The sequence below is a fragment of the Pleurodeles waltl genome, chromosome 5 (assembly GCF_031143425.1).
Source record: "Pleurodeles waltl isolate 20211129_DDA chromosome 5, aPleWal1.hap1.20221129, whole genome shotgun sequence".
In the NCBI taxonomy this organism is placed as follows: Eukaryota; Metazoa; Chordata; class Amphibia; order Caudata; family Salamandridae; genus Pleurodeles; species Pleurodeles waltl.
In genome coordinates, this window is record NC_090444.1 from 682,579,777 (window position 1) to 682,593,736 (window position 13,960).

The 13,960-nt window shown below is 42.4% G+C and overlaps 1 protein-coding gene across 1 annotated transcript in view; it reads left to right on the plus strand.

The window, feature by feature from the left end:
• Window positions 1–4,108: 4,108 nt before the first annotated feature.
• TULP4 (TUB like protein 4) overlaps window positions 4,109–13,960 on the plus strand; it is a 682,961-nt gene continuing 673,109 nt past the window's right edge. The window contains exon 1 of the mRNA XM_069234583.1: window positions 4,109–4,284. The gene's annotated coding sequence lies outside the window, so the exon portion shown is untranslated. The remainder of the gene's footprint in view (window positions 4,285–13,960) is intronic.

Here is a 13,960-nt window from a genome sequence, read left to right on the forward strand (position 1 = left end):
AACTATTAATATTGCCAATCATTAGCTACAAATCACATATTGTCTGCTTCTGAAGATCACACCTAAATCCTATTAATTTCATCCACCACGTAGTAAGTGGAGTAAATGCATGGAATTGTTTTCTTAAGAGCACAAAACTAAGAAGTGAGAAAAATACTAACCTGTGATTCCAGTGCAGAATGCTACCCGGCATAAAGCACTTCAGTGATTTACAAGGGTAGTAACTGTTATATGAATGCAATAAACTGTAATATATAGCCCTATGCCAACAGTAATACGAATACCATAACACTGAGTGGCCAGGCAATTGACTGTAGTTTATACAAGCTACATAATAATTCTGTTATACTGCTTAACACTGTTCACTTGCATAAGCCAAATATGCTATTGGTCATGTCCGTCACGCAGGAATGTACCAGTCCACAGCAATTAACCTCCCATCAATAGCTGAACAGGAATGGACAACTGAAAAGATCTGCCACATGCTGCTGGCCAATAGAGGACTTTAGTTTAAACCACCACTGCAGGTCCCAAAGGCTAAATAGTATGACCATTTGTTGACATCTCATAATGGCAATCGTATGTGGGATAATATTAACAAAATCCATCCCAGCAGATCTCTCCACTGTTCACCCTCAACCTATGCCTGCTGAGGACCGTAAACTTTAAACAAAATAACTTCAGAATGGACAACCCAGTGCTGTAACCAGCTAAGTGGACTATGATCACAAGAAACATTATAAAGGGACCTGTAGAGCTTCTCAAAGCTGACAGCTTAATCAAAACCATAAACTGTGTGCCTCTTTAACACACTTCTTCGTCCATCACACTGCTAAGCACTGCGCCGCATTATACCATAACCACACCTCAGTGGTCATCAGACTACATGGTAACACTCCCCACCAGGTGTCGAAAAATACTAAAAACGTTAATAGACCTGCAGGTTGAGTAAACTGAATAATCTACTCGACCTAACTGCAATGTACTTGATCTGTAAACGGGTCTCAAATTGTGTGATCCTAGGCAAATGTTTTATTTTACAGTCGCCTTTTTCTTTATTCTCACATATAAGTGCACCTTCAAATATGTGAGCTCAGCATTTCTGCTGTACAAAAAAACCTCTTTTGTTTGATTAAATAGACTAAATATTTGCTCCATGTATAAAAATAATATAGCCCACATACAGGTGACACGTGATCCATAACTTGCCTCTTAGTTTACTAAGAAATCTGCCATGAGGGCAGGGGTGTTTCTCAGTTTATGTTTAAACACTCATGTTTAATAAATATATTACCAAAGCATGATGTGGTATCACACTGTCATTTACAGACATTACATTTCCAAGCAATGCTCAAAAGCCTTCCCACTAACTAGCAGCTTAATGATAAAACTATATAGTGTATTAACAATAATCTGTGAAAATTGGGTTTCTGAAAACATATTTATTCTGTGCACATCACCAAGTAAAGTGTTCTGATTTGTTTTCATCCTATTCAAATATTTTTTTCATCACACAAGTACAAAAATTGGCTTTTACAACTACTGACATATTTTGAAATGTATATACAGTTAGCTTAGTTATTGAAATGTTGTGTGTCTTTGTACAGCAGGTGAGACAGTTCACCTTACAAATCCTGGAATTCTTCAGTCAGAAGGAAAATTCATTGTAAGAAGACAAATGTACTTTTGACCTCTGTCAAACAAGATTCAAAAGCATCTTTATTGCTCCTTCACTTTCTGACTGAACAGACCACCTGTTCGTTCTCAACTCACCAGAAGGAATGAGTAGGTCCTAAAAATAGCTTGACCCAGAAAATATGACCCACCATAGTGCGTGGGCGAATAGATTTTTAAAGGCCTGCCCACGTAGGATCAAAACAAAGACAACACTTCCAACCACACCCCCACACAATGAGTGTAGTGTGCTACCATGTAGACAAGCAAACTAGCACCCCACACAGGACTACAGTACAATAGAACATCTTTCCAAACTTGAGTTTAATTTCAGGCTATGGGAGTGCTCAAGCATATAAAAAACATGAATATTTGATGGAAGCTGGAACTGAGGATTACAGTGACGTAATAGCTTCAACATTCTAAGCATTATAAAATCTGGACACAGTCATTCTATTCCCCGACAACAATAGGGTTGTCTCCTGTGCCAGCATCCTGTCCTGCAACCAATGTAAAGGTATTGGGTTCTGCAAAATGTTGCATGGCTAGAACAATAACTAAGGATACGTACTTATGCTGCACTAATTAGTACTTATTTTCCAGGAACTGATTAATTGGGAATGCACCACCTGCCTGTGATTTTTCTTGATACTAAAACCCGAAATTCCAAACCTACTAGTTCTAGTAAAATTAATCCATCATTCTTGTAAAATTTATTAGACTAGTTCTACTGTCTAATAAATTTTACAAGAACGATGGATTAAACTCAGATCTGTGACTGAAAAGTGTTTGAAAAGATTCAGCACTTCATCCATCATCCTTTTGTGTTACTAGTTGCCCTAAGTGGGAAGGGTATGCCCAGATGTGGGTCCTGTGCTTACTGTGCCACTGAATTCAAGCTAGCCTGGCTGACACCCTGAAACCGGTCGCAGGATGCTTGTTCCCGGTCCAGGGAGGACCTGGCCTGGCAGTTCGGGCTGGACTGTTCACATGAGGAACAGGGTCAAGACTGAGTTGCATATGGCTGGGTCCAAACTGGGGTGGCATAGTGAGCAAAAGAACAATGGACTAAACCCAAATCTGTGACTGGGGGTGAGTGTTTTAAAAGACTCAGCACTCTGTCCATCATCCTTTTGTGTTGCTAAAGTTGCCCTAAGTGGGGAGGGTATGCCCAGACGGGGGTCCTGCGCGCACTGTGCCACTGCATGATTCAAGCTAGCCTGGCTGATATGGGGTGATACCCTGAAACCGGTCCCAGGATGCCTGTTTCCGGTCCAGAGAGGACCCGTCCTGGCAGTTCGGGCTGGACTGTTCCCATGAGGAACAGGGTCAAGCCTGATTTGTATATGGCTGGGTCCAAACTGGGGTGGCATGGTGAGCAAAAGAACGATGGATTAAACCCATATCTATGACTGGGGTGAGTGTTTCAAAAGTCTCAGCACTCCGTCCATTATCCTTTTGTGTTGCTAAAGTTGCCCTAGGTGGAAAAGATACGCCTAGACGGCTGTTCCGTGCTCACTGTGCCACTTGATTCAAGCTAGCCTGGCTGATGAGGGGTGATACCCTGAAACTGGCCCCAGGATGCTTGTTTCGGGGTCAGTGAGGACCTGGCCTGGCAGTTTGGGCTGGACTGTTCCCATGAGGATCCATCATCCTTTTGTGTTGCCAATATATTTTAAAGTTCAGCATTTACCAAATATTCTGGTAAAACTCACTGAAGAGAACCCTTACCCCTATGGTGAAGTGTGTTTTAGGCCACACCAATAGAAAGTGGTTAATTGTGCTTTGAGTGCACTATCGACCATGTATTGCATTGAAAAATGACCCATATTCTGGAGTGTGCCACAAGAATGCATCAACATGTTCTTTTCACGCTAGTTCTGATGATGCCCCCCCTCCAAAGTTTGGGTCTACTACTTGCCCCATACGCTACACAAATTATAATAAATTTAAAAATCAAAAAATAGCTGAAATTCCGTTGTGGTCCCTCCAGCCCTCTTCCTCTTCCGTCACCAGCACAAGCGTTTGGATAACCCTGCAAATCAAAGTGTTATTTATAACAACAATCGGAAATTGCGCATTTTGTATCACTACTCATAAAAAGACGCCCTACCCCCCAAAAAAAAAAACTACCTTTTTATTCTTTATCGTATGTAAAACTTGAAAATTAAAAAAAAAATCCTCCGATGCATGTTGTTAGGGGAAATCTAAAAACATATCTTCCCTGATTTTGCGAATAAATCTCCTTTGTTGTCTCAGACGTCGGTACCGTTCATGTAAAAAACACAGACACCATATCATCCGCTGTGAAGGGTTAACCGCTGTCAGGCAAAGCTTCAGACAGACATCTGAGCAGGCACCTTTGTTGTAGCGGGCTCCGGTTACAGCAGCACAAGAGAGAGGGTGAAGGAGGGAGAGGCGCGGAGGGGAGAGAGGAAGAGGGAAGCGCCGGAGCGGTCATGTGACCGGATCACGTGTCCCGGGAGCCAGGCCCTGCACTGGCGGCAGAGGCGCAGGACTAGGTGAGGTGCAGGGCTTCGGGGACACGGGAAGCAGAGTACACCGCCAGCATCCCGCTCTCTGAATGCTGCAAGGGCGGTACGGGCGCAGGTAAGGTTGTCTAGGCGCTGTTTACCCAGCCAGGTTTGGCAGGAATCCTGCCGGGCATTTATGGGCTTAAGGTGCTGTGCTGGAAATCTCTGCTGAACAAATATATAAAAACGTGTACCTGTGTGTACCCCATCACTCCCTGTGACCTACATGTCTGCCTGGGTTTGTGTCCTGTTGCAACGGGGAGTAGTGTTTTGCATGCACGGGGAGCTGCACTGGCTGCTGGTGCGCTGATCAGAGGTGCATGGATACAGCACATGAGCAGTCCAACCCCGGGAAGGCATTGGCTGTGCAACAAGGTGGTTGGGGTAGCTCGGTTCCCCTTTGTTCTTGTGGATCCGGTTGCCAGGTTGGATGCTTTATAGGAACGCTTTGGTGGATGGACTGCACTCGTGTCATCACAGGCACCTCCTGGGTTCCAGCTGACCCTTCTCAGGAAGGGATGCCACCTCTTGTCTGTGGAAGGGGGCACCTTTTTTTCCTCGTGAAGGCGGTTCTTGCTGGAAACCCTGTGCAAACGTGATCATGTTTCTGTGGCCTCCCTTTGGAGGAATTGCGTCTCTCCACCTGCTCTAGGTTTTATTGAGGAAACACATGCTAGCTGAATACTATTGTAAAATAACACCAGACAGGGCGTTATATTGCCCAGGTTGATCCTGGAATAAGGGAAAATTATATGGTATCATGTTTGTTTTGGGTCCATTTGCCGTGGGCTGTTGGAGTTACTTTCGGAAGATGAATTAATTATTGATTGATAAAAACACATGGCCAGTACTGTTTCTGTTTTATTTATATTTGCCGTTTAGGATTCTCTGAGGTATTTGATGGTATATTGTATTTGAAACTAGGTTGTGGTACTGCTCGTTCAGAGGCATCTTGGGCCCCGTTCCTTGCATCGTAGACAGATATTGATACTCCGTTTTGAGTCACCCGATTTCCGCCGTTACCAAATCTTTGCGTTCTTGTAGTGCACAGGGTACAATATTGGAGTTCACCTGTCCAGCGCATTTGATGTGTCGCGTACTTAAATAGAAAACAGTTTTGTTTCCATGAGATGTGCCGGTAAAGTCGGACGGTCGCATAAATGCAAACCGTGTTAAGAAAGCAGGAATGTCTGGAGTCAATCCGTTACTTGGCGGAACCTTTCATGCAGCTCAAAACCGAGGTCGAAAGAGAGCTATTTTTTTAATTAATAATTTTCACCTAGGTCTCCAAAGTGCGACACCAAAGCGCGCACCGAGAGTCTATGGTATGTTCATACAAGCTCATACCTAACCGAATGACCAGCCAGTACATTATTACACCTTTGTCTCTGGACTGACACGCAACAGTGTAATGTCAACATTGTTATCGTGGTTGCCTTTTCCCAGGCAGTCATCACTATAGCCTGCTTATGTCCATGATATTTCAGTCAGTATTATACTGCCAGTGTTTCCACATTGTGGCACACTACTGGGAGTTGAATGACATTAGCACGAATTAGGTCCTTGCCGCCTCCAGCATGGGTTTGCAGAATTTTATGTTAACTGAGAAAACTTGATAATTTAAAGGTAGTATTATTCCAAATGTCTCTCTCGCTGTCTCACAAGTGTGCCCTTCAAACGTCACTGCATATGGTTAGAGATTGCCCATTTGGGCACTTCAGCATCTCCTTAGCGGGCTTCAGTATAGACTGCTTTGAAGGTTAGATGGTCTGGGGGTCTACCTCGACCCAACCATGAATGTGTGTAACTAATACGGCTGGAAAAGGGTGCTTTAATTTACACCCGAGGCTAACCTGAAAAAATGCACGTTAACCAAGTTGGGGTACATTTCAAGTTACCAAGGAGTTCAGTGTACAAATAGATGTGCAAGGCCAAAACCTGAGTACCCTTGTAAGGAATACAACTCCACAGTGAGTTGCAATTTACATTTTTTACATGGTAAGCAGTATTTTCTATACTCCACCTCTTACACAAATTTCTTTTTTAAATCCTTGATTTTTTTGCTCATTCTTATAAGATCATGTGGCTGCAGATAAGTAAATACAGGTGGAACCTGCACCATGAAAATCATAGATTAAAGGTTTGCAGACAATTGGAACTGCACATTTGTACTAAGCTGTTTCATGCAAGTCACCGTTCAAACCAAGCGAGGGTTACAATGTGAATTAAAATACGGACAGAATTAGACTTACCTCAGTGTTCTTCTGAAATAATTTATGAGATTGGAACTGTATTGATACAGTACCAGTAGCTTTGAGAAAGGCAGATCACTGAGGAGAATCACAGCTGCTCCTCAAGGTATTTATTTATTAATATCTTTATTTATTGTTTAGTAAATGCAACATATAGAGGCAAACCCTGCCGCCTACAGCAAGTAGACAGTGCCCGAATGAAGTCCATAATGACTGGAGTTCCATTTTTCAAGAAAGCATGTCCAACTGGGGTTATCACATTGCAGTACCCATTTCCACACCCTTATCCGCCGAGCCCCCCATACAGGGTCCCACCATCCGTGAACATCCAAGGGGGTGTCACTGAGGGGTGACCTCCTTCACTAACCATCCCTCCCAGCGAGAGTAAACCCGTGGCAGCCCCTGTATCCTTTCTAGCCCTTCATCTGGAGGAGGGGTGCAGCCTCTCCCTCAAGGCATGTGTTAGCCGTTTGGTTCATTCTACATTTTAAACCCTCTGAACTATCAATCTTCTGCTGATAACAAGATATTTAGGACTGTATTTACATTGAATAGACTGCTGAAGTTCATTACACGAATGCACGATAAGTGACAAATGTGTGAACCAAGAGACAATAAGAACCGTTTTATTATTCCCATCTGTTTTTAGGCAAAACAGAAAAGCCACTCTCTCTCTCTGATCAATTTCATAATAACACCCTCAATGTGGAAATTTAATGCCGCCAATACTCGTATTCAGGCTTTTCCACGACGCAAGAACATTTTGAGAGAATAGAGATTGGAGGTAAAGCTGTGTAGGGTTTATGGTGGAATCGAGCCTGCATTGCTAAACATGTTCCATAAAGATTTACCCGTAACCGCATATAGATCCCTGGCTGTGGAAGAAACATTAATCACATCGGCCAGCACTGATGCTGCTTTTTTTTCCAGCTGTTGCACCCCACCATGTGTGTGTTAAGTGTAATCTCTACTCTAGCTGCCCAGTCAGCTTTATAATCGGGTGTATTCACACATAGCCTGCTAGCCACATTTACGTTTAGTTAGCTTTGTCTACTGACTGCCAAGCAACAACCAATACAGTGGCCTACCTTTGAATTTAGATAGTCCGCCGACAAAACTGCCCTGTTATTGATAGCTATCTATCTGTCATTCTGTGTGGGGAGTGTCGTCACTGCTGAAGGTTGGTGAAACCTTTGTGCCACCACCATAAGTTATCCATCTGCCCTCTCTTTTGTTGCACAGTTCAATATTACTTTTTGTGGAAATCAACCTATGGAAGCAATACCGCATCCCTGCCGCAAATTATTTTATGTCAGTTATCTTTATCCATCAAATAGCACAGCTGTTGAAGTATAAAATGTAGAATAACATATTGGAATGCACCGGAGCCCCCTCACCTGGCCCCCTGCTGCACCCGTACTCAGGGGCCAGCCCCACCCCCGATCCACGCTCTACCATGCAACCCTATTTACTATTTAGCTCAGGCTTGCACCTTTGCTTTCTCGTCTCAGTAGACGCTTTTATTCGTTTTTTTTATTCAAGTCATTACAGACAATTGATTATGTATTTTTTTAAACCATTTTCATGTCTGTGTTTTGACTACTGAGTTCTCAGAGTGACCTACTGCTAACACTATTCATAGTGTGGGCTTTGGGGTTCGTCCCTGTCAATGTTGGCTTTCTTTGACCAGTCATTAGCTTGAGACTTTGTCACTCGTGTCTTGGCTAAGCCCAACTCAGTATTCATCTCTCACCTAATGTTACTGATTATTTGTGTGTGTCTTCCCTTCTCCACTCTTGAAATGAACTGCATGAGGGACTACTCTTCAATTATAGCCCTTTCTTCACTCCTGCTGGCTCCCTGCTGCCTTTCTGGCTTAGTGGGCTAGTGCTCTATGTGTTAGCATAGTGAACTCAAACCTGTTGACTTTGCCAATACTTGTTTTTTTGTTTTGTTGTCTTTTACGTATTTGAGGTAGGAGTGTTATTTCAGTTCTGTACTACCCAGGTTACAGTTCCTTTTTATAGTGTATGTAGCAGAACCATGGTGTACATGGTATAAACATACCAAGGCATAATTTCACCAAGGTACAATTGCACTCACAACCACTAAATGCACGAATGGGGGACACGCATACAGACTCTTAGTCACCTACAACACATGCAGGCACACACTCGCAGTTGGATGGATGGATTTGGTTGGATACATAAATAAATTGTTGAGGGTTAATAGCTGTGCAGATGTAAGTTGAAACATATGCAAGTGGGTGGAGTCCGCATGTGTGGTTGTATGGATGTATGTTGGATGTTAGCTTTAATGGATCACTAGATGGGTGTGTGATTCTAGTGTTTTCTGACAGACCAGAGTCTCAGTTGTTGTTTTATGTGCTGTTTCCTGCATAGTATTCTGGTCTATCTCGAAGACTTTGCTGTGTTCAGTTTGTGATGGAGGGCCAAACGTGGTAGTGTTTGATAGGTAGTATTATGTGATTTAATTTTTGTTAGTGTTTTTAGAGGTATGGCTGCAGAGCATTACCATTAGTTTTCAGTTTTTCTTTGTATTGTCTTGCTGGCTATTGGGCGTATTTAATCTGTGTTTATGTTTCTGTGCTCCTCCATCTTATGTGTTCTTTTGTGTTTGTGATGTTGAAGTCACAGTGGCTACTGGTGGTAGGTACCATGTGCTAGTCTGCTGACTGAGATAACTATCCTGTGGTGAATGAATGCAAGATGTTCCATCTAATGCATTCTGTTGCTTGTAAGCCCATCCTCTGGGAACAGTGGAAGCAATACATTACTTAGATGGGATAGCTATAATTTAGTTAACCGAGCATTGATTAAAACAGTTAACCTTTCATGTGAGGAAATAGCCGACTGGTGATCTCTGTTATTGCTCCCAAGAGTGTTCCAGCCCCTACAGCTATAGGATTTGCGTTGTAGTTCTGGCCACATGGTGTTTTAAGTGGTGATGGCTACTCTTGGAAGATTCTGCCAATGTTTTAATCGAAGGTGACTTCATTTGGGAAAAGGAACCTCGTGCTAAATTAAATTCTGAGTCCCTCACACGGAGTTGGCCATGTTTTAGTGTGGGGATACCAACGGTCTGAAATCTGTGATTCCAGGCAGTATACCGAAGTACAAACCCTGCTATTATGAACTTTTGGATTGAGGATGTTGACCCAGAATTACTAGGTTCTTTTGCGCTGTTTTTTACCCCCGATTCTGGGAACAAATCAGATAGGATATAGCACCTACTCCCAGCAGGTTGAAATGTCAGGAATGGGGTGTGAAGTTCAGGCTGGTCGGCAAGGGGAGTTTGTGGCCTTGCTGGATGAATCATTATCTGCAGCTCCTGTGGTTCTGGAGGGGGTGGACAGGGCAGGCCTTGCAGACCTTGTCCCTCTCCAGCTGCGCTGTTACTGGGTGCATATGGACCCAGTAGTTTCGGACCCAGATAAACAAATCGTAGTACGACAGAGTGGTATCATCCATGAGGATACTGCTCTTCCATACTCTTAATGAGGCCCATAGACCGGTATGGTTGTTAAGATGCACCTATTGGTCATTGCACAGCGAGTTAACTAGATTATAACACATCAGTGCTCTCTGAGCCTCATCAAAGATAATGATGGTCTAGTCGGATCAAACCAGAAGCAAGATGCAAGGTGGTAGGATTTTTCACACCTCGAATACCTCAGTCATGTTCATTGACATAAAGATACCCGTTGGCCCAAAGAGATGTTAGATTCTCAAGCACATGGATCCAGATATGATTTTAAAAGGGTATATTTTCCTCCCTAATTTTGGAAGATGGATTGTGGCAAAAAAATATTGTGTGTTCTTTTTGTTGCACACTAATGTGTTTCCTCCATTTTTCTTCTTTTAAAATTATTTATCTTAACCATGAAAGTAAAACAGAGCAGGATGTGGTTTTTATGCTGGGGTACTAAAGTGACTGAGTTAAACAGGTGTTAAATACCCATGTTTGATTCACCGAGCAGGAACAAACTAGTCAGGTCCACCAAGATGTTAATGCCATGGCGACTGAAAACTACTGTGGCTTTGAGTTTTGGTTTTGTGCCCTCCTAGATTTGAGATGCAGAGGTGGCTGAAATATATACATGTCTCAAACACCCCGATGTAGTTCTCCCGTCCGTGGACATGCAACCTGGTGAGGCCTCTGAGAATTACATTATGACATTTACATGATTTGCCAGATAGGGGAACACAGAGATACATTGGATTTTGCTTTAAGAGCAGGTGGAAAACGAGGAGTCTCTGAAGGGGGTATGATTGGGAGGCTGTAGGTTATTGTTGTTTTTTTTGTGTGAAGTAAACTGTAATTAGACATGCAGGGTGGGAATAGGAGGAAGTGCACCAAGAGAGTGGCAAGAAAAGGTGATTCGGGATGGTTTGTAGAAAAATCTTTATGAATTGGTCGAGCGTGGAGACCTGGACAGAATTCTCAGTGTGTTCACAGAAGTGGCACTTATACCCCAGGAGGGTCCTCAGAAACCGAAACCGTGCTCCAGATGTGACCTCCAAAGTTGGGCACAGCATAACAGATGATGCACACAACATTCATGCCCTTTTTTTGGTAGCTTATGCCCTGGGAGTACGAGTTACAGACTGTCTTAATTCTGAGAGGTATGAACAAAATATGAAGCTGTATCTTCTTCCACTGGGGATTTTAAAATAATTTCTAGACACCTTCAGGCTCTGCTAATATGAGTAGAATATACTAATCTGTTGAATGATGTCAGTGCAATTCATGACGTGGCCATTCCCATTGTCCCAGGCTACACCATTAGAGTCCCTTTAACTTAATTGAGGAGGGAACTGTTTTTCACTGAGTCTCCATTACCAATCTAGATTCTCAGTTAATCAGATTAGAGCAGGAGTTCTCTGAGGTTTCATAGAAATGCTTGTGGAGAAATGGTTAAGGAAGATTTATTCAATCCGAATTATAAGTTTTGCATGAACCCTCCATGTGGCTCTTGTTTTTGTTTGCATCCTTAAGACTGACAGGTGACCTTTGGGGGTAGGAGAGTAAAAATTGGAAGAATTAGGTATATATCTTGAGCCCCTCCACAATATAAATTATCAATCTCCCTTTTCTACCCGTCTTCAGCGCCCTTTAGTCTCCTAGACAGATTTTTTCCACTTTCAACTTGAAAGGACCAGCAGGTGATATGCCCCAATCTCAAACCATAAGTCTTTAACCAGCTGTGCGGGCTCCCTCTAGTCCTTGATCTCAAGGACCCGATCAAAATAGTTGGTCGGTCATGAAACGAGTCTTGCTTCTGCCATAAACACGCAAAAACAAATTAATTTTCCATGCAAGTGAATTGCTCTGGTGGAAGACTACTTTTGAAGCCACTTCCTATCTAGGAATAAAATTAACAGAATTCATAGAATAACTTTTAACACTAAAGGAAAAATAAACACATTTGAACATTTAGTGCCGAAAAAATACTTGACTACAACTAGCAGATATTTACTGCGAACTACAGAGCTTCTGAAGCAATGCACATTTTTTATGAGGACCTTATATTGATATGAAACCATATCTGCTCCTATTGTTCAGGGTCTTAATTATACCACAAAGCCCTTTGAATAGGGGTTGCATAGAGATGTTTACTTTAAGCCACAAAAAACAGATCTTTATTTACACCTGACCTTGAAATGCTTGCTCTCACTCCCGAATTCCTTGTGAAGTACAATCCAGATCTTCAGCCATAGAGTCTGGAATAACCTGCGATCTACAGTTTGCAACTGGGAAGCATAGGTTGTGAACAGAGATTGGGAGAAAGCGATCAGGTTAGGAGTAAGTTATGGAACAGGTTCCTCAAAATGATTGACTCCCGTATATAGAATGCTCAGTTGACATTCACACAACCTTGAAATGGAGCAAGATCTCTGTGCATCCAGTTTAGTTACTTTTTTATGGTCTGGCTTGACTGCGCAGCTGTTGCTGGACAATTATGTGAAAATCACTAAAGAGGGGCTTTTGCTCTGTTCACATGTTGAAAGCCAGCAGTGCATACTTTGATTGGTCAGAAGTGTGTGTCAACAGAAAATGCTTGTTCTCCACCAGCTGTGATCATTTTGTTTATTTACCACGTTGGCTGAGCTTGAACTTTCAGGGGCACACACGTAATAAGTGTCTTTTATATAAGTAAATCATTTATAGTGTTTGTCTTTCTCAGGCAGCAGCACAGAAGGGAGGAGTTCGGTCATTAACCTACATGGATTTTTAAGTCTGACTTGCCATTACCTGTTTAACCTACACCATTTTTATTCTACAGTTCTTTGCTTCCACACAAATACACATGCTATGCATGTGTAATTCTTAACATTGCAACAGTCCTTTAAAGCCAGAACTGTTGGCTTTGCTAATGGTTGTTGTTCATTGTTTACAGTCTTTGCAACCATTTTATCAATTATGTACTCCTTGTCGATCTAAATAATCTCTAACTGGACCGATGGCTCGTCTTTCACGTTTTCGCCATTGAAACGCTGCAGTTCTGCTGAGTGGTAATGCTCTGGCGCAAAGGCCAGTGATATCTACTTCAAATGCCAGCACTCTTAGCCTAAGAGGTAACAGAGAACCCCATGAAATTAAACATAGTAAGGGGGTGCACCACTTAATCCATCCAGTAAAATACAATGAATATATACAGAGTCCAATACAGTGGAAAAAGTGATAATGCGAAATATCTGCTGATTTCCTCCAGAAGACTTTAATTGACACCAGTTCATAAAAGAAAGCAGCCTGGAACGGGTACGAACCCCCTGTTTTTCTAAACCTTTTTCTCCATTTTTTCCCACCCCTTCTGGTCTTATTTCTCTTTGATTCGTTTTGATTCCAAGACGTAGTCGCTCCATTTCGACTAAAAAATTTGAGGAGCTGTGGGACGTTTGCTTGGAAGGACCACTTTCTTTTGATGTGCTGCTGTCTATAGAAGACATAGAACTACCACTAGAAAGATCAGTGTCACATGTAGGTGTATCCCTATTGGTCACCAGTCCACTACAGTACCTGTTACAAGTTCTTATTATTATATACATTGTGATTTACGGACACTAATAGGGCTTGGTGCGTTTCTTCTCTTGGGTTTGCTGCATTTCTCTTTGTGCCACATTTTTAAGGCCCTAACGCACGCCCTTCCTTTATTCAACATGTCACGTTTCAAGGATAATCGGGAAGAACTGGCAAGGGATCTTTTCTTATACCCATCTGGTTCAATCTCCACTAGTATATCAACACGACAGACCGATAGTCTAAAAACAAAATTCCAAAGATTAGAGAAATTAAAAAAACAAGAATTAGCGAGATGGTGGGATGGGACCACTTTACAAAAGTACCTAGATAATAATAGGATACCTAGAGGTCTTAGAATCCTGATATTTCCAACTTATGAAGACCTAGATGAGGAAGCACTTAAGGACTGGGAGGACAATTTGCAGAATGCATCATTTAACATGATGCGCATTTTAA